The sequence below is a fragment of the Protopterus annectens genome, chromosome 14.part0 (genome assembly GCF_019279795.1).
Source record: "Protopterus annectens isolate FY-2018-M chromosome 14.part0, PAN1.0, whole genome shotgun sequence".
Classification (NCBI taxonomy): domain Eukaryota; kingdom Metazoa; phylum Chordata; order Ceratodontiformes; family Protopteridae; genus Protopterus; species Protopterus annectens.
In genome coordinates, this window is record NC_056748.1 from 1,089,466,448 (window position 1) to 1,089,490,200 (window position 23,753).

Consider the following 23,753-nt stretch of genomic DNA (forward strand, 5'->3'; position numbering starts at 1 on the left):
CGTCATTGTAGCCTCTGCAGGTTGAAGAGCCTGCCATCAGTCCTGTATCTGATCTTGAAGCTGCTTTCTTCGTCATTGTAGCCTCTGCAGGTTGAAGAGCCTGCCATCAGTCCTGTATCTGATCTTGATGCTGCTTTCTTCGTCATTGTAGCCTCTGCAGGTTGAAGAGCCTGCCATCAGTCCTGTATCTGATCTTGATGCTGCTTTCTTCGTCATTGTAGCCTCTGCAGGTTGAAGAGCCTGCCATCAGTCCTGTATCTGATCTTGATGCTGCTTTCTTCGTCATTGTAGCCTCTGCAGGTTGAAGAGCCTGCCATCAGTCCTGTATCTGATCTTGATGCTGCTTTCTTCGTCATTGCAGAAGCCATCTGCCAGCATGGCCAGGAATATCATGCTGAACATCATGGGTGCCAATACACAGCCTTGCTTGACTCCGTTGATGACTGGGAAGGCATCAGAGGAATCTCCATCTTCCAGTACTCGAGCAAGTATGCCATTATGGAACTGGCACATCATACTGATGAATTTTCCTGGGCAGCCAAACTTCTCCATGATCTGCCATAGCCCCTCACGACTGACTGTGTCAAAGGCTTTGGTCAGGTCCACGAATGTGTAAAGGTCCCTGTTTTGTTCCTGACACTTCTCCTGAACTTGATATTCTGCAAACGTCATGCCCAATGTCTCTCAACCCTCTTTAAAGCCGCTCTGACTATCTGGAAGGTGTCCATCTTCCATGTGTTGAATGAGGCGGTTGAGGAGGACTCTGGTAAGTATTTTTCCAGCAATGACAAGGAGAGAGATTCCTCTCTGGTTGTCACAAGACTGCCTATTTCCATTTCTCTTGTAGAGATGGACAATGGAGGCATCCTTTAGCTCCTGAGGGATAACTTCCTGTTGCCACATGGTCTTGAAGAGCTCGGTGAGCTTCTGTAACAAGACTGGTCCCCCTGTCTTATAGATTTTGACTGGAATGGAGTCAGAGCCTGGTGCTTTACTATTAGAGAGAAACTTAATTGCTTCCTTAACCTCTGATTCCTTTGGAGGTTCTGCCAGAGAGGTGTTAATGGTGACTTGCAGCATGTGGTCAATGGCTTCGGCATTGATAGAGGAAGGCCTATTCAGGACATTGTTGAAGTGCTACTTCCCATCTTTCCAGGATGGCTTTCTTGTCAGTGAGCAGGGTGGACCCATTGGCACTGAGCAGTGGTGATGTTCCAGAGGACTGTGGCCCATAGATTTTATTTATTTATTTATTTTATTTTATTTTACATTTGTTGACCGGGCTAGTCCAACTGGATACATATCCATTTTCAGTGGAGGCCCGGGGAGAAAAGCTCCAAAGAACAGAGGTACATAAACAAATACAGTGACAAAACTAGAGTAGGTTAGTAAACTGGCATTTATATGCAAAATAAAACAGTAAGTAATTATATATATAATTCAAAAGAGATACAAGTTAGTAAAGATGGATTGTCAGGGCTACATAGTGGACCCTTAAGGTTTTGGGTTGGGTAGAGGCTTGGGTAGGCCTGGTTGAGCCGGGGACATGAGCTATTAGTCTGGATTAGAGCATGGGCATAGCCATTGGGATTTTAGTAGAGCTCGGAGGTGAATTTTAAATTGGTGCAGAGTGGTCATAAGTCTTAGGTTGCTTGGGAGGGCATTCCAGGCTTTGCCAATGGAATTGGCATATAGAGCTTCACCACCCGAGTTGTTAGATTTAATGGTCAACACTTGTATACTTTTGGATGACCTAAGGGACGTAAGGTTAGAGTAGGGGGTAAGTATATTGTTCAGTGGGGGGGTTTATCTGGATGTTTAATAATTTTAAATGCCTCAGTAAGTTGGTTGAGTTTGAGGATGTTGGGCAGTTCTAGCCATCCCAGTGTCCTTAGATTTAGGCAGTGATGGGTACGGTAGGGCATTCCGGTAATGAATCTGGCTATGTGGTTATAGGTAGTGGATAGTTTATTGAGCTCTTTCTTGTGAAGGAAGGAGAATATCGGGGAGGCATAGAGGAGTGTGGAGAGGAGGTGGGTACGGGCGATGGTTAGTTTGGTGTGCGAGGTTAAGAATTTCTTTATTCTATACATGGACCCAAGTTTCTTGTTGAGTGATTTAATGGTCTGGTTGACATGCATATCAAATCTAAGTTTGTGGTCTATGGTCACCCCCAGTAGTTTGGTGTGGGTGACAGGATAGATTTTAGTACCATTATTAGAGGACACATCGAAGGTTGGGTTGTGGGTGTAGGGAGGTTCTATTCCGTGCGTAGTAGCTGGAGTGGGGAAGAATAGAAGCAATTTGGTTTTGGTTGGGTTAAGTAGGAGTTTTAATTCTGAGAACCATTTTTCGACTATAGAAAAACAGTTTTGGGTTGTAACTTGGAGTTTGGCGAGAGAGTCGTCGGCGCAGATTAGGGTGGAGTCATCTGCATATTGAATGCAGGTGGCTTTGGGAATGATAGAGTGTAGACCATTAATAAAGAGGGAAAAAAGAAGGGGACCGAGAATAGATCCTTGGGGAACATCGATATTAGTGAGGAGTAGGTCTGAAATCCTGTTTTGCCACTGTACCGCCTGTTTTCTACTGGAGAGGTAGGCATTAAACCAACTTATAGTAGTTTTGCTAAGATTAAAGGTTTCCAGTGTGTGGAGCAGCTGTTTGTGGTTGACCATATCGAAGGCTTGCGATAGGTCTAGAAAGAGCGCAGAGGATATTAATTTGTTATTCCGGTTGAGGTTGACTGAATCAACAAAGGAGAGGAGAGCAGTGGTTGTGCTATGATGGGGGCGAAAGCCGCGTTGGGTGTTGGACAGGAGATTATTTTGTATGAGGTGGGTAATGAGTTGCTTGTGAATGCAGCGTTCCATAATTTTGGATAGAGGAGACAGTATTGCTCTGGGTCTATAGTTAGATGTGTCAGTGGAGGACCCTCCTTTGTGGAGAGGAATGATATAAGAGATTTTCCAGATTGAGGGAATAGAGGCTTCAGAAATGGACCGGTTAATTAAGATTGATACAGGGTAGGCTATGGCATCAGATGCTATTTGTAAGTATTTGGCTGGGAGTAGGTCAGCCGCTAGGGTGGTTGGTTTAAGTTTTTTCAGGAGGGTACGAATGTAGAAGGTGGAGGTGGGTTGTAGGTTGAAGGCAGGTTGAGTTGGGTCATTGGTTAAGGTTGCAGCCAAGGGGGAAGAAGTAAGCTGACTGGCGAGGGACTGGATGGTCTCAGTTCAAAAAGAATTAAAAGAGTTAGCTATTTCACTTGGATCTTTATCCATGAGTATTTCAGGGGTGGGGGTGGTAGATTTACCTGGATGAAGGAGGTGATTGAAACCAGCCCAGAATTTTTTAGGATTGTACTGATGTTTGTCTTGGAGGTGACAGAAATATTGTTTTTTATCAGACATAACGGCTGCTTTGGTTGAATTTCTAAGCTGCAGAAACTTGATGCGATCAAGAGGGGTTTTTGTGGTTCTCCATTTGTTCCAGGCCTGGTCTCTGAGTTTAATTTTAGTTTTAGTTTCTTTAGTTAGCCAAGGTCCGTACCCTTCCTTAGTTCTAATGAGTCGCTTAGGAGCATGAGAATCAAGTATTTTGAGGAAGGTGTCATTAAAGTATGACACACTCTCATCTAAGGGTAGAGTTTTTAGGATGGACCAGTTACATGCCTTGAGGTCTGCAAGAAATTGGTCTGGGACAAAATTCTTGCTGTTCCTAACTAGTCTGGTTAGGGGGGGGGTTTGTAGTTGGACATTTGTGTTTTATAATAAAGGTGATAAGGTGGTCGCTAAGGTCGTTGGGGAGGGTCCCTGTGGTATAGTTGGTAGGATCCCTGTTAGTAAGAATCCAGTCAATGATGCTCTCCTTTGTTGGGCATGTCCAACTCTAGTGGGGGAAAGAATATGTTGGGAGAATCCATGTAAGTTAATGGGGAGAGGATTTGGTTGAGAGGAGTGGAGAGACCAGTCAATATTAACATCTCCTAAAATTATCGTTTCTTGGGGATAGAAGGTGGTAAGCCAACTAAGAGTTTGTTCTAGGTTTTCAGCATTGTTGCCTGGAGGTAAGTAGATGACTATAAGATTAATACTTTTTTGGTTGTTTAGGCATAACTTTAGGGCAATCAGTTCCTGGTTATGAACTTTTGGAGGTTGGAGTGGATTCCTTGTGATGTTCAAGGAGTTCTTGAACATGACAGCTATTCCCCCACCCTTTCTAGTTATTCTATCGGCCCTGAGGATGTTATACCCAGGTGGGATGATTTCCTCATCCTTAGTGCTAGGTTTGAGCCATGTTTCTGAGAGACACATGATGTCAGGGGAATGGGTTGCAAGCAAAGCATGCAAGTTGTGAACTTTATTATTGATACTTCTTAGATTAAGGTGAAGCATAAGGAGGGAGCCCGCTAGGCTTCTGGCAGCGTTCAGGGAGTTTGGGCCTAGGTCAATAGTAGGGCCTGGGTTGGGGTGGATATCACCATCTTTTGTTATGGATTTTTTTAAATAATCAAGTATTCTTTGGAGTTTAATTAGTAGTTTAAGATGTTCCCCTGTTGAGGATGTTTTCGGGTAACAGAGAGTAGGGTGGGTACTGTTAGAGATCAAGTTAATAGCAGGGTAGTGAGAGGGAGGAATGAGATTGGAGGTGTTATGGGAGTGCAGGGAGGTCTGACCATTGGGGAGGTAGGCACCTGCTGGGTCTAGGGTTTCTCAGAATATTCCATTTTTCTCCCAGATATGGCAATTTCAGAGTTAAGGATCTATACGTTCTTGTTGGGGAGGTGTGGGGGCTTGTCTCTCTACAAAAATCAAATTTAAAGTAGAAGACTGAGATTCAGTATTCACTGTCCTGCATTTTTAGCCTTTTTTAGTGTGTCAGCAATCAGCATTATGCATGCCAACATTTTAACAGGGAGATGATTTACCACATCTGTACCTCTGCAAATTGTCCCATTACTTTGTTTATTTGGTCATGACTATAAAGGGTCAGTAGCCAACTCAATTAACAAATTGCTAATAAATAAGCAAACACCCAAAACAAACAAAAGATTATGAGACACCATGAGAGGCTAGATAAACTGTCTCTGTAGTCAGTGTCTTACAGAATCTTGAAGAATGATTTATGCATAAACTTCTGTCCCATTAGTTGTCCTGGATCTTTTGGATCTCTAAAAGTCAAGTAATTCTACTAATATTAGAGCCAAGGAACAAAATATTCCCCAACAGATAAACAAAATGTGACAGAGAGACAGATTCATCATGCAACACCTTCCCATCTCTAGAGTAGACTGCCCTTGCACTATAATACTTCAAACAGAACCTAGATGGTAACATGCATTTATCCCAGGATAGTGTGACCTACCTGTCATAGAGAAAGGGTATTTAATTGAAGGTGTGTACTGGCAATTTGTATACAGTCATAAGACTGAATTGCTTTGAAATTTAGGTTTAAGCATGGCATGTTAGAACATGCTCAATGGTGGCTATCTAAAAAAGAACTTTAAGTGTGCATGAGAGATTTTAATAGTGATTTAAGAATGCTATGAAAAGGCACAGATACTAAAGGAATTTTTATACTGCAGTCATACACTATAGTATCAAAAATAAGCCATAAGAGCAAAGCAAAATTGATCATGAATTGATTAAAATATTAAATAGGTTTGTCAGTGTGTGCAAGCTGAAACAGAAAATTCGGAGTACTTTTTTTATAATAGCCCAAATGTATCCTTACATGATGCCAACATCTTTATGGATTGTCTTACTATTTGAATAAGGGTTTTGATAGAATCAGGGGAGAGATTCTCTAGATGTTGACTGGCACCTGAACTCATTATCCGGATACAAGAGTCATATCTTTGTAAACAACATGACTTTGCTGCTTTACTCACAAAAAGTTGTCAGTGCTACTGGGGGTTCTAACATCCTAGATGTAGGTATTGCCCATCCACGTGTCAGGCACTTAAACCTGTCCTCCTTTAAAGACTTCAGATCTGCTTATGCAATCACAAGAATTGCTATATCAATGCATAAATAATAGGGAATAAACTTACAACCAGCAGAAACTATTTTCGGAGTACCCATTTACTATTCAATGAAAATCCATGGCCTTCTTTCTAAAATTTACTTCAGCACGTTTTAGACAATTACATTAAAAAGCATTATCAGTAAATCCTAATGGTGGAATGTCAGAATAATCAATCTACCATTTATAGCAAATTTATCAATTGGGCCATTTTTAAAAAAAATTCCTAGCACAACTAACAAGTTACAGTTTTAAATAAGCTCTGAGAAGCTTAGCAGGGCTTTTCATATGAGTAAACCCAGGCATGAATGATATCTTGCTACTAATGTAACAGATAAAGAAAATACATTTTTTCAAACATTTCAATGCTAAAAACATCCAAAATCATGGCATAACTGAACTCAAGTGCATAAGATACATTATTAAAGATTAATTTTCTGTAACCAGTACTTTAAAGAATGTTTAGATATGTACTGGGTATTCCAGCTATAAATCCTTTATTTTTAACTTGAAACAAGACTCATGCATTTGCATAGCCATACAGCAGTTTATCAGTGCTTTGGACACTAAAAAAAATTGCATTGCAGATATCCATGATGGCATCCCTTGGTCTGGCCATCTCTGCTCACAATTCACATCTGACTCCTATAGCAATCCTCTAGGCAACCTTCATCACAGACACAGTTTACTATGCAAATAGGGAATAGAATTAGATTGGCAGGTGTCTCTTGCATATCACAAATAGACCACATGCCCAACTAGGGACAATTTAGTTTCAGAAATCCACCTACCACATGTCTTTGGAAGGTTAGAGGAAAGCAGAGCCCCAAAGAAAACCCATGCAGATACAGGAAGGACATACAGCCTCCACACAGAAGGTACTCCAGCCCAGAATCAAACCACAGAACAATGCCACTCACTGCCTCACTGTGCCATTATGTCACATTACATCGTCCACTGCACCTACATTAACCTAGCTGTATGAACTGGTTCAATTTCTGACTTAAGGAAGCAGGCTACATTACAGCTCATATGTAAAAATGGTGAAGAAGTTATCCTGCTAACCCTTTCGGCATGACAAGTGTTGGAAGTTGTGAAGAGTGAGAAGTACAGAGATTGGAAAAGATTAGTGCAGCATTTTATTTCTATGATGCTTTTATAAGAATAACAAAATCTTGAATGTTCTTCAGTATGTATCTGTTGATTTGCTTTTTGTCTAATTTTAGAAAGTGTTGACAGGGTCAGAGAGGTTTAGAAAAGTACAAGATTTGTTCTGAGTTGAAAGCTTTATCATGGAATTTGGAACTTTAATATGTAATGTCATAAACAAGTAGCTGGGAGATCTTAACAAAATTAATGATGCATTGTTCATTTTCCATTGGTCAATGGCTGTTCTATGATTGTTACAATAATGTTGATTTTAATAGCATAAAACATAAAGAATTCTGTAGTTCGAAAGAAGGACCTTGATTTCCAAGTCCCCACATACATGTTTCTCTGTGCAATAAAAAAGATTAGTATTCCCTGCTGCAGTCTCATGTGAAAGTTATTTGGTACCTTAACAGTTTGGTGCCATAAATTCTGTGTTCCAAGCCGTTCATGTCCTGCTACATTAGAAATTGCCACTGGGCTCAAAAGTGAGCTAGGTTTTCTATTAGGCAAGTTTATGGAGTACCAAAGCACAATTTTAAAATCTCAGCAGAGTTCAGAGTCTCTACAGGTAAGCTTTATTGAAACCTTCTTCACTAGTTCTGATTGTGTGTTTATGGGTAAATTGTATGCTTCTGGAAAATTGGATGCCTGCGTGGTCAGCCATAGTAATAGCTTTAGCTATAATAGTGTGCTAGTGGGGTCTTACCTGAATATACAAGGACAGAGTATCCTTGCCACAAGGACAGAATTTCTTTGTCAAAAGGACAGAGTAGCCTTATATGAAAATCAGCATCATCTGTGAAGCAGTGGTGGAGCAGTTAACGTTGTCGCCTCACAGCAAGAGGTTCTCTGGTTCAATTCTCAGCTGGGATGCCTTCTCTATGGAGTCTGCATGCCCTCCTATGTTTAGGCAGGATTCTAACTTAGAGGCGTTCAGTCATAATCCCACTGATGGTAGCTTTGCACCTTTGGCTCCTCAGTCAAGCACATACACCAAATGTCTGAACCTGCGGTTCCTCTTATACTGAGCAGGATTACTATTGCAACAACACATCATCAGTAGGTAACCTAACTCATGACAGTCTAACACCCCTTCATTGGGAATGTGAGTGACCCTAATTATAATTGCAGATCTATCCCTTTGGTATAAGTGTGAGCTTTTTTATAAAAGGCACTAGTACAAGTGGATTTAAAGAGCCAGAGCAGGGGACTCCAGGCAGGTGTATGCATAAAAAAGACAGCTGTAATTATTTGGTAAAATGGTCTGAGCTCATTGAAAAATTATAGTACCTTACAGTTACCAGAAAAAGGTAGTTTTGAGAAAAAATTTATCAAATCATAAAAATAAACAGAAACAGATGAGTAATAAGGTACCAGCCTTGTGCTGGTCAGCTTTGAATGACTGGCTCCAAAAAAGCTAAAAATAAGGAAAATGAATCTGTAGTTAAAAGTTTAAAATATAACTCAGCTAGATTAAAGTCACAACTGCAGGCAGCTAATAAAATAGTACATTAATTACAAAAATGTGCAGATGAAAAATCTCATTCCTGAAGTATGTATCTGTTAAGACAGTTAGAGAAATTATAAAATTATCAGTCACACAGACAGAGTAATCTGATGATAATTGGCATCCATTACCTTCTGCACCCCCCTTGGCCTTATTACCCATTCAAGAAGCTGATAGTACTCCATGTCTGAGAGTACAGGTGAAGGTGAGTTTTGCAGAAACAAGTACCACTTCCCCAGATACAGCTTAGTTTACTTCTGGTACTTCCAATCACCCCTCTGGGTCAGGTTATAACACTAGATTCAGTCAGTAACTGCATTCAGTCCCCACAAAATACTCTCAGACAAAATGTTAATGAATATAGCTAATAAAGGAAAACATTTCTATCATAGACATAAATATAGAACAAATGCTAAACATGTTGAAAATTAAAAAAGTTCCTAATAGGAGTTTATCAGCAAAAATAGCACTTTGGATAAGGTTGAGAATATTATTGCCAAATTTCCAAATGTTATAGATGGGAAAACATATCAGTGGGCATCCCCTGAAAGGCAAACTTCTGGAGAAGAGACAGATTCTGATATACCTTACACTCAGATGCACTCATTATGAAAAGCACCAAACTCCACAGCAGCTAGAGATAGCAAGGCTGAGCCTACTATCAGAGTGGTTTGGCCATGGACTGCAATCATACCTGTCAGCTGTACAGATTTTTGCAGAATGTCTAGATTTTTGCCTCATATTTATGGTGTGTGCCTCCTGAAATCTGTACTTTTTTGGCAAATAGTTGAGGATTGAAGTCATTAAATAATGACAAACATTTGAGTTTAAGACTCCCCATCCTTCAGAAAAGTCATGCTAATGCAAAATCTATTATTCTATCAACTTTCTAAGTTTGTAGGAGCGATAGTTAAATCTGTCCCTATTTGTTCACCCATCATTTTAGGCTTTGTTCAAATTTTTTGCTCTAAGAATGTGAGAGGTATGACTGCAATGGATTTTCAAACCATTGTATATTCTCTCCCTCATATTCAAACACACTCAGCAAAATATACAAAAATCTTAAAAGGACATGTACAGTTGCAAGACCCAACCACTGAAGACCTGAGATTGGTATTAAAAGTTCCTGTATATGGTGATAGTTTTAGGAAAATAATGGATAAATCTACCATAGGTGACAACATTCCAAAGTGTAGAGAATGGATTTCTAGCTGCTAAAAATAATCTCTTAAAAACCATTACCACAGCATGCCCAACTACCCCTAACTGGACAAAAAGAAAATGATCTATTGTTGTGTATTTACAATGTATGATTAATGCATTTGAAGGTATCGCTGGACATCCATTACTTATGGAAGGCATGGTAGCCAGCGAGTTGTCAGTAGCTTTTGCAGAGAGCTTGTTACCATCAGTGCAAGAACAAATTACAAAGATTTATTTACATTGACCAAGCTTAGGCATCCCTTCCTCTTTAACATTTTCACCAACACCATTTGTACATCTGTACAGCTGACAACATGGTACACCTCCAAAAAATTACTCAGGAAGCTTTAACAGCCACTGAAACATGGCTTTGTAATCCACAACCTACTCTCAACCCAAAACATACCAAACTGCTACTTTTTCCCCCAAATCCTCACTTATGAAAAAACAAAATTTAAAGTCACCTCTCTTGACAATGCAACCATCGAAGACACTTCTCATAGCAAATTATTAGGGGGTGATAGTGGATGATAATCTTACATTCGACCTGCATATATAAAATTGCATAAGAAAAACTCATCAAAAACTAGGGATGCTTTACAGTCAAAAACTTTCTCACTGACGCAACTTAAACTACACTTGCCACTACTTATCTCCTCCCCGCTCTTCTTTATGGTGCTCCCATCCTTACTAACCTCCAGGCTTCACCACAATTAACACCTGAACAATGCTACAACAAGGTTGCTAAATTTGCAGCAAATACCCCATTCAGAGCCCATCTCTGTATAGCACTATAAAGCCTACATTGGTTAGAACTGCCTCATCAACTAACATACAAACAGATTATCACCTATAAAATTATACAGCATCCATCTGTCTGTCTAGCACCAAAAAACATTCTGCACAACTATGTTCCCAGTCAGTCATTGTGATCCAGTGACCAAAATCTCATGTCTGTCTACAAACCTATCAGTTCTGCTGGGCATTGTCTGTACTCACACAAGGTTGCTAAGGCCTAGTACTCCCTACCTGTATCCATCAGGTCAATACCCTCCCACCCATCTTTCAAAACCACTCTGAAAGACTTCCTAGCTAAAAATTTGGATCAGTTCTTGCTAAAAATCAGAATAAACTAACTTCCTAAATGTGAACTTGTACCTTTTCATTCCTTATACCTCCTTACTCTCCCTTCTTAACTTACTTCCTTACTTCTATCAAATTCTCTTCTCAGACTTTCTCTCTGAATATACCATAAACCTGTTTTTTTCTCTCAATTCATAGTGTAATTCATGTTTGTGTTAGACTAATTTACCTTTAATTTCTTTACAAATATCTAATATTTCTCTAAATATTAAATGATTGTCATCTAACTTGTATCGATTCTTAACAATGCTTTTATATTATGTTTAATTTGTTATAATTATTTAGACTGAAGATGCTTTTGTTTTTATTTTTGAAGATTGTAAAATTATTGTTCTTAAAGTGTTTTTTAATAATTTAGAACTGTTTTCCCCAGGCCTCTGCAGAAAATGGGCTCCTACACAGTCAGACTTTCCCAGCAATCAAATGTCAATAAGTAAAATAATAAATAAATCAGGCACAATATGCTACAAATAACACACTTAAGAAAGAAAGAGAATAAAAGTGTTAGTAGGTATTCAGCTACAGCAGTTCAGTGCCGACTTCTTAGTTCAGTGAAGGGCAAAAAAGAATTTCAGGGGAAAGAAGTACATCTTGATTCTTTCAGCAACCCCCCAGAACAGTATCAGCAAAATTATTATCCTCATGATTCACCACCATTACAGCAAGGCGCACCATGTTTAAATGCTTGTTTTAATATTGGTCAAACTGGGCACTGGGAAAATAAATATCTATGAGCTGGACAGCAAACAAATTTGCCAGATTTGCCAAATGCCTAAATACCACAGCAATCTAAAAAACCCTCCTGTATGGAATACTGCTTGGCAGCCACTGGTGTGGCAACAAGCTCATTAGGACAGTCCTGAGCAGAAACCATGATTATTTAACTTGATATCGATTATTCAAAATGGCCCTTTTGTTAGTGTTGCAGTGCAAAATACATCTCTCCCTTTTCTTATTGGTCAAACTGGGCACTGGGAAAATAAATATCTATGAGCTGGACAGCAAACAAATTTGCCAGATTTGCCAAATGCCTAAATACCACAGCAATCTAAAAAACCCTCCTGTATGGAATACTGCTTGGCAGCCACTGGTGTGGCAACAAACTCATTAGGACAGTCCTGAGCAGAAACCATGATTATTTAACTTGATATCGATTATTCAAAATGGCCCTTTTGTTAGTGTTGCAGTGCAAAATACATCAATTACTTCCGCAAATGCCAAACACCTTTGACTTTCCAAATGTACAATTAAGGTGGAGGTGTTTCTGGAGTTCCATTAAATTATCCAGAAACTAAACCTGTTCCTTTTCAAATTGGTCCGCTAAAATCAGCCTCCTTTTAATGTAGACAATTCAGCTCCTTTGAATATGTTAGCTAAAGATTTGCTGTGTAAACATAACTGTACTGTATATTGTTCATCTGATAGTATATTTTTAAATGCTCCTAACAAATCTTTGGAATTATTTGGAATTATATTTAAATACTATTTGTTTGGATAAATATACACTTCTTGCTTTTATAACATCTGAGCTAAATTCAAAAAAAAAAAATTGGTATGGAGAAATTAAATGTTCTCCCTGTGCAGTTCTGGACTACCTATGACAATGAGGTAGGGCTCACAAAAAAACATTTAAAACAGCTGTGATATTTTCTGGAATTAACAGGTTACTGTTAACAATGGATTTCTAGCTATGCAAAGCTGGTAAAACCTTTGTTAACATTACTAAAAAAGATACTCCTGAACCTTTATACGGGCAGGACTATGCTGTTCATATAACATTATAACCTTGTGAGCACCAGCCTATAGTAGTTCAGTATCCTTTGTTGGTAAAGCTAGAAAAAGAAATTAAACCTGTTATTTCCGCCTTGTTATAACACCCTGTCACTGTCCCAACTTGCAGTCCTTGTAATGCTCCTATTTTACCCATTAAAATGGGAAAAAGTGTATACAAGTTTGTAAAAGATTTATATAAAATGAATGCTGTAGAAGTACCAACATTTCCAATTGTTTATAACCCTGCAACAATACTGAGTTTTATCCCTACAAATATCACCACCTTTTCAGTGATAAATATTTTATCTCCTTTCTTTTCTATTCCATATACATCCAGATAACCAGTATTATTTGCATTACTTATAAAGGAAGGCAGTATACTTGAAGTAGATTAATGCAAGGGTATGTAAAATCTTACACCCTTTTCTCTAAAAAAATGAAGAAACAATTAAACAAAATTAAGTTTCCCTGTAGGTTTGCATTGATTCAGTATGTGGATAATTTGCCTTTAGCTTCAAAAACTGTACATTACTGTAAACAAGACACTATCAGTTAATAAAATTAGAATTTAAGGTTAATAAAGACAATTTGCAGTTGTGAAAATCACAGGTTCAATAATTGGAACAACTTATCTCAAAAGGAACTAGACAGATTTTACCTATACATATTGCTGCAACCCAAACTGCACCACTCCCTACAACATTTACAACAGCTGCAAGTTTTTTTCTGGAATTAACAGGTTATTTTTGGCAAAAAAAATTCTAACTCTGGAAAATTGGTAAAACCTTTGTTAAAATTATATAAAAAAAATAGTCCTGAACCTTCATTCTGGCAGGATTATCTCAAAGAAGCATTTGTACAATTAAAAACATTGATTTTACATCCTCTTGCACTGGAGTTGGCAGAGTATTGTAATTTTTTTTCTGTTTTGTAGTAAAAAAACAATAAAGTGCCATTAGGATTGTTAGCACAATGTAAAGTGATGCTTTTTAGACCTGTTGCTTATTTTAGAATGAATCTTGATCCTGTAGCTGCAGCCCTCTCCTACTGCCTTTGGGCAGTTGCCATAAGGGCACCTATAGTGGACATGGTGGCAACTCTAACTCTCAGGCATGAGACATATGTGGCAGTCCCACATTCTGTAAAAGCTCTGTTACTGGAAACTAAAGTAGAACCCTGTGATTGTATAGTTGTTACTAACATTGTGCTTCCTCCTAAATTAGATTTGAAAAATGTTATCTTACTAAATCCAGATTTAATTCTCTTCTTAGATGGCTCCTATGTTCAAAGAAATTATTGTAATCGTATAGCAGCTTTTTCAGTTTGCACACAATACAACATTTTATTAACTGAACAATTAGATATAAATCTATCTGTTCCAGTAGCCAAGCCTGTAGCTATAACTAAAACCTGTCAAATTGGCAAAGATCAGTCACTGACAATTTTCACAAATTAAAGTCATGCCTTTGATTCATGGTTCATGATTTTGGTACACTTTGGAAAAAAGTTATTTAACATCAACAGAGGCAGTTATTGAAAATACTGTTTTTGTTAATAAATTGGTACATGATTTATTATTGCCAAGGGATGTGGCAGTAGTAAAATGTGCCAGGCATGAGGCAAATGATTCCCTTGTCACAAAAGGTAACACTTTAGCAAATATGGTGGCAAGGCAGACTGCATTGTCATATCAAGTTCAGGGTATATTTTTGCAGCAATCATATAAAAATTACAACTTTTCAAGAGTTATTGTCCTTTCAAGACCAGACAGAGGAGTCTGAAAAAAGGGGTAAATAAACAATGGCTGAAGTCACTCTCCCGACCTTTTTTGGTACAATCTGGAAAGTCAACTAGTAGCCCCACTAAATTTTTTTTAAATCAAGTTGGTGAACATCTACCACCTGCCTTTTCATTTGGACAAAAATGCATCAATAAAACACATTTCCACTAATTGGTAGGCCCCTCATCTTTCAAACGTTGCTCAAATTTTGTAAATACCTGTTTTTTTTTTTTTTTAAATAATGTGTCTAAATCAGTACATGTACCTGTTCAGTCATTAAAAATTGCTAGGGAACCATTTTGCTCCTTTCAGTAAAATGTTATTAAACTTCCTCCAGTACAAACATTTCGGTATGTATTAGTAATTGTTGACATTTTTTCTAGATGCACAAAAGCTTTTCTGTGTGTTAAAATAATGCACATGGAAGAAAAAATGTTTGTAACTAAACTCATTCCTAAATTTGGTGTTCCCTGTAGTATTCAGTCTGACCAGGGGTACTAATGAAGTAATACAGCAACTTTTTAGAATATTAAACATAAACGTTAAACTCCAGCTCCATTGTCCCTATTGACCATAGACTTATGAAATAGTGAAAAGAGCTAATCTAACAATTACATTTACACTAGCGAAAGTTTGTAAAAAAATGGTCTTTAACAGCCAAAAACATTACTTTTTGTTTTATTTAGTATTAAAATATGTAGTACCCCTAAAAAATTACTCCATAATAAAATCTTCATAGACACTCCCATGAAAATGTGCTCTGCTCAATCCCTAAAAATTTAAAATTATAACATATTAATGAGACCATGCTTTTGGATTGTGAATTCCTATGTTCCCTTTTGCAAAAATGCCATAGTGTCATTTCACTTGCAGCCCAGTGACAAACAAAACAAAACAGTATAACCATGACCTCTACCCAGTTGTCTTTGCATGCATCAAAATGCACTCCCCAAAAAAACTCACTTAGCCCCAGATAAAAACGACCATGTTTAATTTTGCTCACAACTGCTACTGCCATCCATTGTGAGGGCCTCTTCAACTGAATGCATGCGTTGCATATCAAACAGTCCCTCCCTTGTGATGAGTATAACCGAAACACCACTGACATCAGACTATGCAAACCAACAGAACCTATTGCCAGCTGAACCAGACAACAAACCAGTTGTATCCAAAAGAAATAGCCTGCAATGTATTTCCACCCAAACCAAGTTTGGAACCAACTGTAATCTGTTTGCTAGCCATCTTAATTCTGCAATCACCATCCAAATCACATCCCAAACTGAATGCAGTTAAGCTGCCTTTGTTATCAGACCAGAAAGTGTAATCTTGTGATTCTGTTACCGCATCCTGGTCTAATTCAACTTCCAGTGATTCGTCAGCTTCAACAACATTTTTTCTTGGTTCCATTTCAACCATCACTGATTCATCATGCCTTTTGGACACTAATTTAGATACTACCTTACCAAACAATGTTCCTTTTCAAAGTCATCTGCAATAGAGGCCGTTGGTTGATGACATTTTGCTAATTGATTTTGCACAATAAACAGTCCATCCAACATCCTTCTTTACAGTTTCTTCAAAATGCTCTCCAACCCCAATGTGCTCATTTTTCCTGTGGACCAGTCATTGCTACTGTTACTGTTATTTTCATCAATTTGTTTTGTCTGGTTTTGCAATCCAAAACGGTAAGTGTGTCATCCTCTATGACCATTAAAGCTGTTAGTACTAAATTATTTTTTAATAAACAAACACAGTTGGTAAAAGAAAAACAGGCATTTGCTTAAAATTAAATTAAGTGCTCCCAAATGGCACCCTAAATTTAACACTTTTTCTGTTGCCCTGTATACTTATGTATAGACCATTTATGTTATCAACTGCTGGGTTTCTGACCATAATCCTATTGCACATAATGGCAGTATTTCATTAATTCCTATACCAGTAATAGATTCAGAGCTTCATACTGCATGTTGTCTTATATATCAGCTAAATATATATATATATATATATATATATATATATATATATATATATATATATATATATATGGGTCTACTTTACTTACCTGAAAAACCACATTGCTGACATTCACTTCACCGAGACGAATATACCAACAAACCAGAAGACCAACATCCAGAACACTGACATTCAGACCAAAGGTAAGTAACCACTTGGCCATCCTGTTGAACTTTGCCCCTTACCCCCACGTTTGTGCGATCTTGGATTTAGTATAATTAGTTAAGGGGGTTTGGAGGGCGAAGGAACTCACATGGGTGGGTTTAGTTTTTTTTTTTTTCGGGATGGCCAAGCTGTTACTTACCTCAGGTCGGAATGTCAGTGTCCCAGATGTCGGTCTTCTGGTTTTATACTTTTTCCCCTGCCGAAATAAGCATATGGGCTTATTATCAGGGGATGCCTTATTTACCCCCGTACAACAATCTACATTTATTCATTTCTTCATGTACAAAAATCAACCTTTATTCATGTATACAAATCAACATTTATTCATGTACAAAAATCGACATTTATTCATGTACACAACTTGACATTTATTTGGTGCTTTTCTGTTATTGGGCAACAGTTCTAGGTAATGCGTTAACAGTTGCGTAAGAATTCTACATGAGCAGTGCAACAAACATTTCAACTTCAGAATATCTACACCTTGGCTTTCACAGTGCAATATTTCATGCTTAACAGAAAGTGCAGAGAAATCTCAATGCATGTGTATTGGAGGAGGGGAATAAAACAGGTGAATAACTGCCACTTTTTGAGTGGTGATGCTTTCTTTATTCCTTATCCAAATCGTAAGAGAAGAATGATGGAAAGTCATAAAAATGAAGTCTCGGAACTAGTGGCCTTACTTTTTAATTACCCCTTGATAATGAAACGTTACCTTAATACAATAAAGTAAAAAAAAAACTGACAAGAGCTTGCTGGCAGCTGAAAGCACTCGGTCTACCCAGCGTTAATCTGCCTGTATAAGAACTGTAAATTTCTGAAATGGCCAGAGTTCCCTGAGGACAGCGGCACCTCTGAAGTAATCTCAAAGTATGAATATAATATTAGCTTCCTAACTAGAACCAAAGCCAAGCTTTATTTGTGTAGTGACTATTTCAGATCTAAATTAACTACAGTGAGCATGGTATTAGATACGGCCAACCCTGGACTGTCTCCCAACCCACTTTAACTTTTTTCCCTCTCATATCCTGACTCTAAACATACCAACTAATAAAGTGATTTCCTATTTCCAAGCCACCTATTGCTGCTAAAACCCCACACCTATTTTTTGCACTGCCCCAAGAGATAGTGTGAAGTAAAATAACAAGTGCAGCAAGATATAGAATGCTTCATACCCGGACATCTGGAGAACCTTTTTTTCTCATATATAAAATATATCCCTACTTACAGACAAGATACCCTTACTAACAGATAACTTTTTCTAGGGTTATTTTCTTCTGTTTCTGGTGTAGCCCCACTCTGTTCACCCTCGCTGCGCTCGGGCTCACTTCACTCTCCTCCCACCCCCATATAATTTCCTTTATACCTAGCATCAAGCCACCTCCCACTTCCTCACCCCACCCTCCTACCTTTAACTCCACTAACTATCCCTCACTAAAGTATATACCCTCTTCCACCTCCTTTCTCTCATATGTTAACTTCTTCTGCTAACCCTTAATACTACAACCTTTTCCAAATTAGTTATTACAACTCCTACTCTAAATCTATTATACCTCTACCTCACTAATATTCCCCCCACCCTCTCCACCCACTCCAACACAAACCTTTCTTATATCCTATTTCACTATGCATACCTTATTGCTCATTAAACTCCTGCTATTTCCACTAATCCTCTTACTTCTTCTCACTGAACCCTATGCTCCATTACCCTCCTTCCATAAACATCCCACCAACCCCATCTCAAATGATTACATCACTCAAAAAATACAATAACTATCTCTCCTTCTATGCTACCCTCTAACACACAACTTTCCAAAATTAAAATATCCCCTTCATACTCTCTACCCTCAAAAAACAGGACAAAGTATATTAGAAACTACCCACTTACATCTAAGACTAAATTCTCCCCCACAGCAATACTTACATCTGGTGACATACACCCAAATCCTGGTCCATATACTAACCTCAGCTCCATCCAAAACCCCTCTCTCACCCCAGCCTATCAAACCTCACCTCATAAATAAATCTCCTTTTATTCTATTAGCACCCATAGCATCCTCAACAAAGTAAGTCAGTTTCATGGATGGATAGCAAATCATGCCCCAGATGTTATTGTAGTTACATAAACCTGGCTTAAACCACACCACCTTGATAAAGAAATTCTCCCCCTGGCTATAACATACTTTGTCTCGACCGCACAAACAAAAAGGGTGGAGGAGTAGTTGTAGTCTATTCTAATAATCTTACTATCTCTCATCTTACACAGTCAATCCCATCTTTCCACCCAGCAGAAATACTTGCAGTTAACCTCACAATCATTACTATAGTAGCCACCTACATTCCACCTGGTGAAAATATCCCACTGCTGGAAAACATTCTCTCCCATCTCTCCTTGAATATCCCAAATGAAACAATCTTTCTTGGGGACACAAATATTAATTGGCTAACTCTCAATAACCCAGGATCCCCACACCATATAAATCTATATGGTTTCACTCAGTTAATTACCAAACCAACACATTCAAATAACTCCCACTCTACAAATACCATCATTGACTGGATACTAGTATCAGCTCCCTCTAAATATCACAATCCAGAAACCCTACCTGACTCCCTAAGTGACCACTCACCCATAAAGATGCTCAGATATACAAACCACCTCCCTAAGCCACATATATACATTACTAGACATAATCTTTCTAACTTCAACACAGACACATTTAACACCCTCATCTCCAGAGTATGCTGGGACTTCCTCTCCCAGCTTCCCCTAAATGAAGCTGTCATAGCCTTCAACACTACTTTTCTTGACATCATAAACTCATTAGCCCCACCCTGTAAAATTAGGACAAAAGCAAAAATATCCCCTTGGCTAACAAAAAAGACACACACTCTCATAAAGTTTAGAGGTTCTGGAAAAAATGGATACATACAAAAGACCCAACTGACCTGCAAAGATATAAAGAACAAAGAAACCTGGCAAAAAAACTTATCATTAAAGATGAAAAAGCATTCTATTATAACCCTCCTACAACACTAAAATCTGACCCAAAAAATTTTTGGAATGCTATTAACCAAATACTTAATCCTGGAACCACTACCTCCCCCAACCCTAGCCCAGAAAAAACACCAGAGGAGACTGCCAACGGTTTCAATACTTACTTTGTTGAATCAGTATCCAAACTTCTTAACCCCAATAGCTCCAATACAACAAACCCCAAAGGCCCAGTTTCCTCCTCAACTACCCCACCTAAAGTCTTCTCCCTTAAGTCTGTCTCTACAACTTACATCAGAACCCTGCTCTCTAAACTTAAACCATGCTCTGTATCTGCTGATAACATCCCATCATACTTTTTCCAGATAGCTGCACACTCACTAGCCTACCCCATCTCCATCATTATAAACCACTCAATCTCTGAATTTAAAGTACCATCAATCTGGAAATACTTCTACACCCTACCTATCCACAAAGGAGGTAACTCCACTGAAATCTCTAATTTCAGACCCATTGCCATTCTTTCTCCCCTGTCAAAAATTCTAGAAAAATGCATACATACTCAAGTCATGGAACATCTCTCTAAGGAAAATCTACTCACTCCTACAGAACATGTTTTTTGACCAAAACACAGCACCTATACTGCTCTTCTATCCGTTCTCAGTACTATCTCCCTGGCCAGAGATGACCATAAACTTATCTCCTGTCTCTTCCTAGAGCTCTCAAAGGCCTTTGATACTGTTTCCCACTCTCTGCTATTAAACAAACTGTCTGACCTCAACTTCTCCTCAAACACAGCGGCTTGGTTTTCAAGCTATCTAAAAGATAGATTCCAATCAGTAAGATGGGACACTGCCTTATCTGCTCCCCTTCCAATAAAAATGGGTGTCCCTCAAGGGTCCATCTTAGGACCACTACTCTTCAATATCTTCACCAACTTGCTCTATACCTCCTGCCCACTTTCCTCTATTATCCAATATGCTGATGACTCTACAGTTATAACTATAGCAAACTCTCCCTCCAAACTGTTATCAGCTACCCAGTCTTCCTTTAACTCAGTGGAAACATGGCTGTCCAACAACCAACTCATCCTCAACCCTAAAAAAACAAAACTCCTACTCTTCCTTCCTAAAACAGTCAACCACATAAAGACTTCTTTTACTATCCAGTCACTTAACAATAACCCTATAGTAGCAGATTCTAGCTCAAAACTCCTCGGTTTCACTATTGATGATCAACTAAAATTTGATCTCCATATAAATAACTGTATCAGGAAAACTCACCTCAAATTCGGTCTATTATATAGAAATAAACAATTTCTCACTCAGGGAGCAAGAATTGCTCTCACACATGCCTACCTTCTCCCCTGCTTAACCTATTGCTCACAAATCCTTACAAACCTTAACTCCTCTCTTCTCACTAGACTTGAGACTACATACCACAAAGTAGCTAGATTTGCAACTCAGCAATCCTATAGATCTCACCACTGTCTCTCTCTTAAATATCTAAACTGGCTTGAACTGTGTAACCTCCTCCTTTTCACTCAGCTTCAAACCTTTCACTCTATTCTATACCAGCCATCTTTCTGTCCAGCCTTACACTCTGTAATCTCCCACTATGCCCCTTCAAGAAACCTCCGCAGCTCTTCCCAAGACCTATTAAACATCTATAAGCCTAAGTCTAAAGTAGGGTGCAACTTATATAGCTACCATCCCTCTATTGAATGGAACAAACTTCCTCTTGAAATTCGAACACTCAAACATTCTAAACAATTCAAATTAAGTTTAAAAGAACATCTCAAAGGGCAATAGATCTGCCAGTGTTCAAACCCACCTTGATTACACTCTGCAGATGAATGTTTTCCTTTCTTCACTCCAATACTTTACTGTCATCCTCTATCAACAAATTATAAAAGTTATACCTTACTGAAATGTTGCAGCTTCTACCAAGATTCTTAACTTTACTACTTAAAAAATGCTGATGGTGTCATCAAGCTGCTTTGCCACTTTTTGCTTGTACAATATTTGTATAATGACTAAATGTAATCTGTAAAATACTGGAGCTTTTCTCGCTGGGACTCTACTGAAAAGGGCTTCGGCTCAGACATTCCCGGTCAACAAATGTAAAATAAATAAAAAATAAATAAATAAAAAATCTTTTCTGTTGCCCCGATAATGGAAAAGTTATTCAAATACAGTCATGTCATCTTCTTCTAGAACATTGTCATAAAACTCCAACCGTCAAATTCCGACCTGAATTTCTTGTGACTCCATTTCCTATAGAACTATTGGCCCCAGTCTGTCATGCCTAGCAATAGAGCTCTCCTTAAATGAGCACTGCTTGTCCAAGTAGCCTGGTCATAGTACATTGGCAACACAGCTGTCAACGATTTTATCCCATGAATTTATCACCCAAGTCACGACCTCTTGTAGGCTAGGCTTCACAAAGTTTCCATGCTGATTTCTCTCCATTCTATTTTCAATGTAGTCATTGAGTTCCATGCGCAAATGGTCCTTGCATGGCTTGTTTATTGCAATATCAAAAGTCTGGAGATAAGTAGTCATTCCTGTGGGAATCATTATTTGATCTAGTCTTTTCCGTGCAAGGAATTTCTTCATGTCTTTAGCGTGGTGAGTACTGGCTGAATCCCAGACTAGCAGACCTCTTTCGCCACCTCGTAAAACAAGTGGCAGCATTACATCAACGCACTTCCTTATAACTGCTTGTGTGCACCAGGCTTTTTTGGTTTCAAGAATGTAAATGCCTGAAACATGTTCAGTCTTATCTTTCTTGCCCTTACTAATGATTAGAGGTGGGGTTTTCTTTCCATCTAGACAAATTGTCAAAATACAGGTAACACATGGACTGTCATAACCAGTGAAGGGACTGTAGATTGACAAGGCACCCCTCTGATCAATTGTTGTTTGAGATCTTTAGCCCAAAAACACTGAAGTTTCATCCATAGCAATCATGTTGGAGAGTTGGCATTTAGAAAAGTCAAGGCCATCAACAAAGGACTTGAATGCAAGTGCACGTTTAATAACTTCAATATCTTCCAGCTTGAACAGTGTTGTTGATCTTCTTAGAGACAGTTCATATCACTGAAGGAAGCCATCCAGCCAATGTTGTGATGCTTTGAATTCTTCTGGGGATATTTCTAACTGTAATGCCATTGCAAGGGCAAATGCTTGAATATCAGCCCTGCGCACAACCAAAGCCTTTGCTCTTCTGTTAGCAATCCATTCACAGATGATGTTTTCCAGCTCAAGAAATAATGGTTGCCGACCTGATCCAGACTTGCACTTCTTAGCATTTCCCTCGTCGGCATGTTGACTGAGGTTATCATATGCTGCACGCCATTTTCGGACCATTCGGATATCCAACTTCTTCTCTTTGCAGAAAGCCATCAGATTCTTTCCCTGGGAGTCCTCCATGATTCCTTTCTTGTACTCGATGGAATAGCTCTTTCTTTTTGCACTCATCTTGTCTGGGGGGTTGAATGAAAACTTACAAGACAGGAGTGGCAACACAAAATGGCGACAGTTAAGAAGACACAACCACAGCCATTCGTTATCAAGTGCATACATTTTACGTGCGTTGTCTGTACTTTGACCAATCAAAGTACACTTGCCAGTGCTTATGGGCCAAGGATCTCAACTGTCAGGTGTGAGGGAGGATTAGGGTTACAGTAAGAATCGTGGAGGACTCCCAAGGAAAGAATCTTAGGACTTTCTGCAAAGAGAAGAAGTTGGGTGTCTGAATGGTCCAAAAATGGTGAGCAGAGTACGATAACCTCAGTCAACAGGTATCAATAATATTATTTTATAATTCAACATGCCCATTGTGTGTTATTGACAATCTTAACTGGGGCTTATTTTTGTGGTAGTTCTTATATCATGACCAACCTGGAAAACCATGCTAGGCCTTATTCTCTGGTTCTCTGGTTAGGTCTTATTTACAGAGAAATATGGTATATATATATATATATATATATATAT

At 38.5% G+C, this 23,753-nt stretch overlaps 1 protein-coding gene across 1 annotated transcript in view; it reads left to right on the forward strand.

Annotated features, from left to right (window-relative positions):
- The window catches only part of LOC122788765 (protein phosphatase Slingshot homolog 2-like), a 620,674-nt gene that overhangs the window by 578,065 nt on the left and 18,856 nt on the right, over window positions 1-23,753 (forward strand). The gene's annotated exons all lie outside the window — the stretch shown is intronic.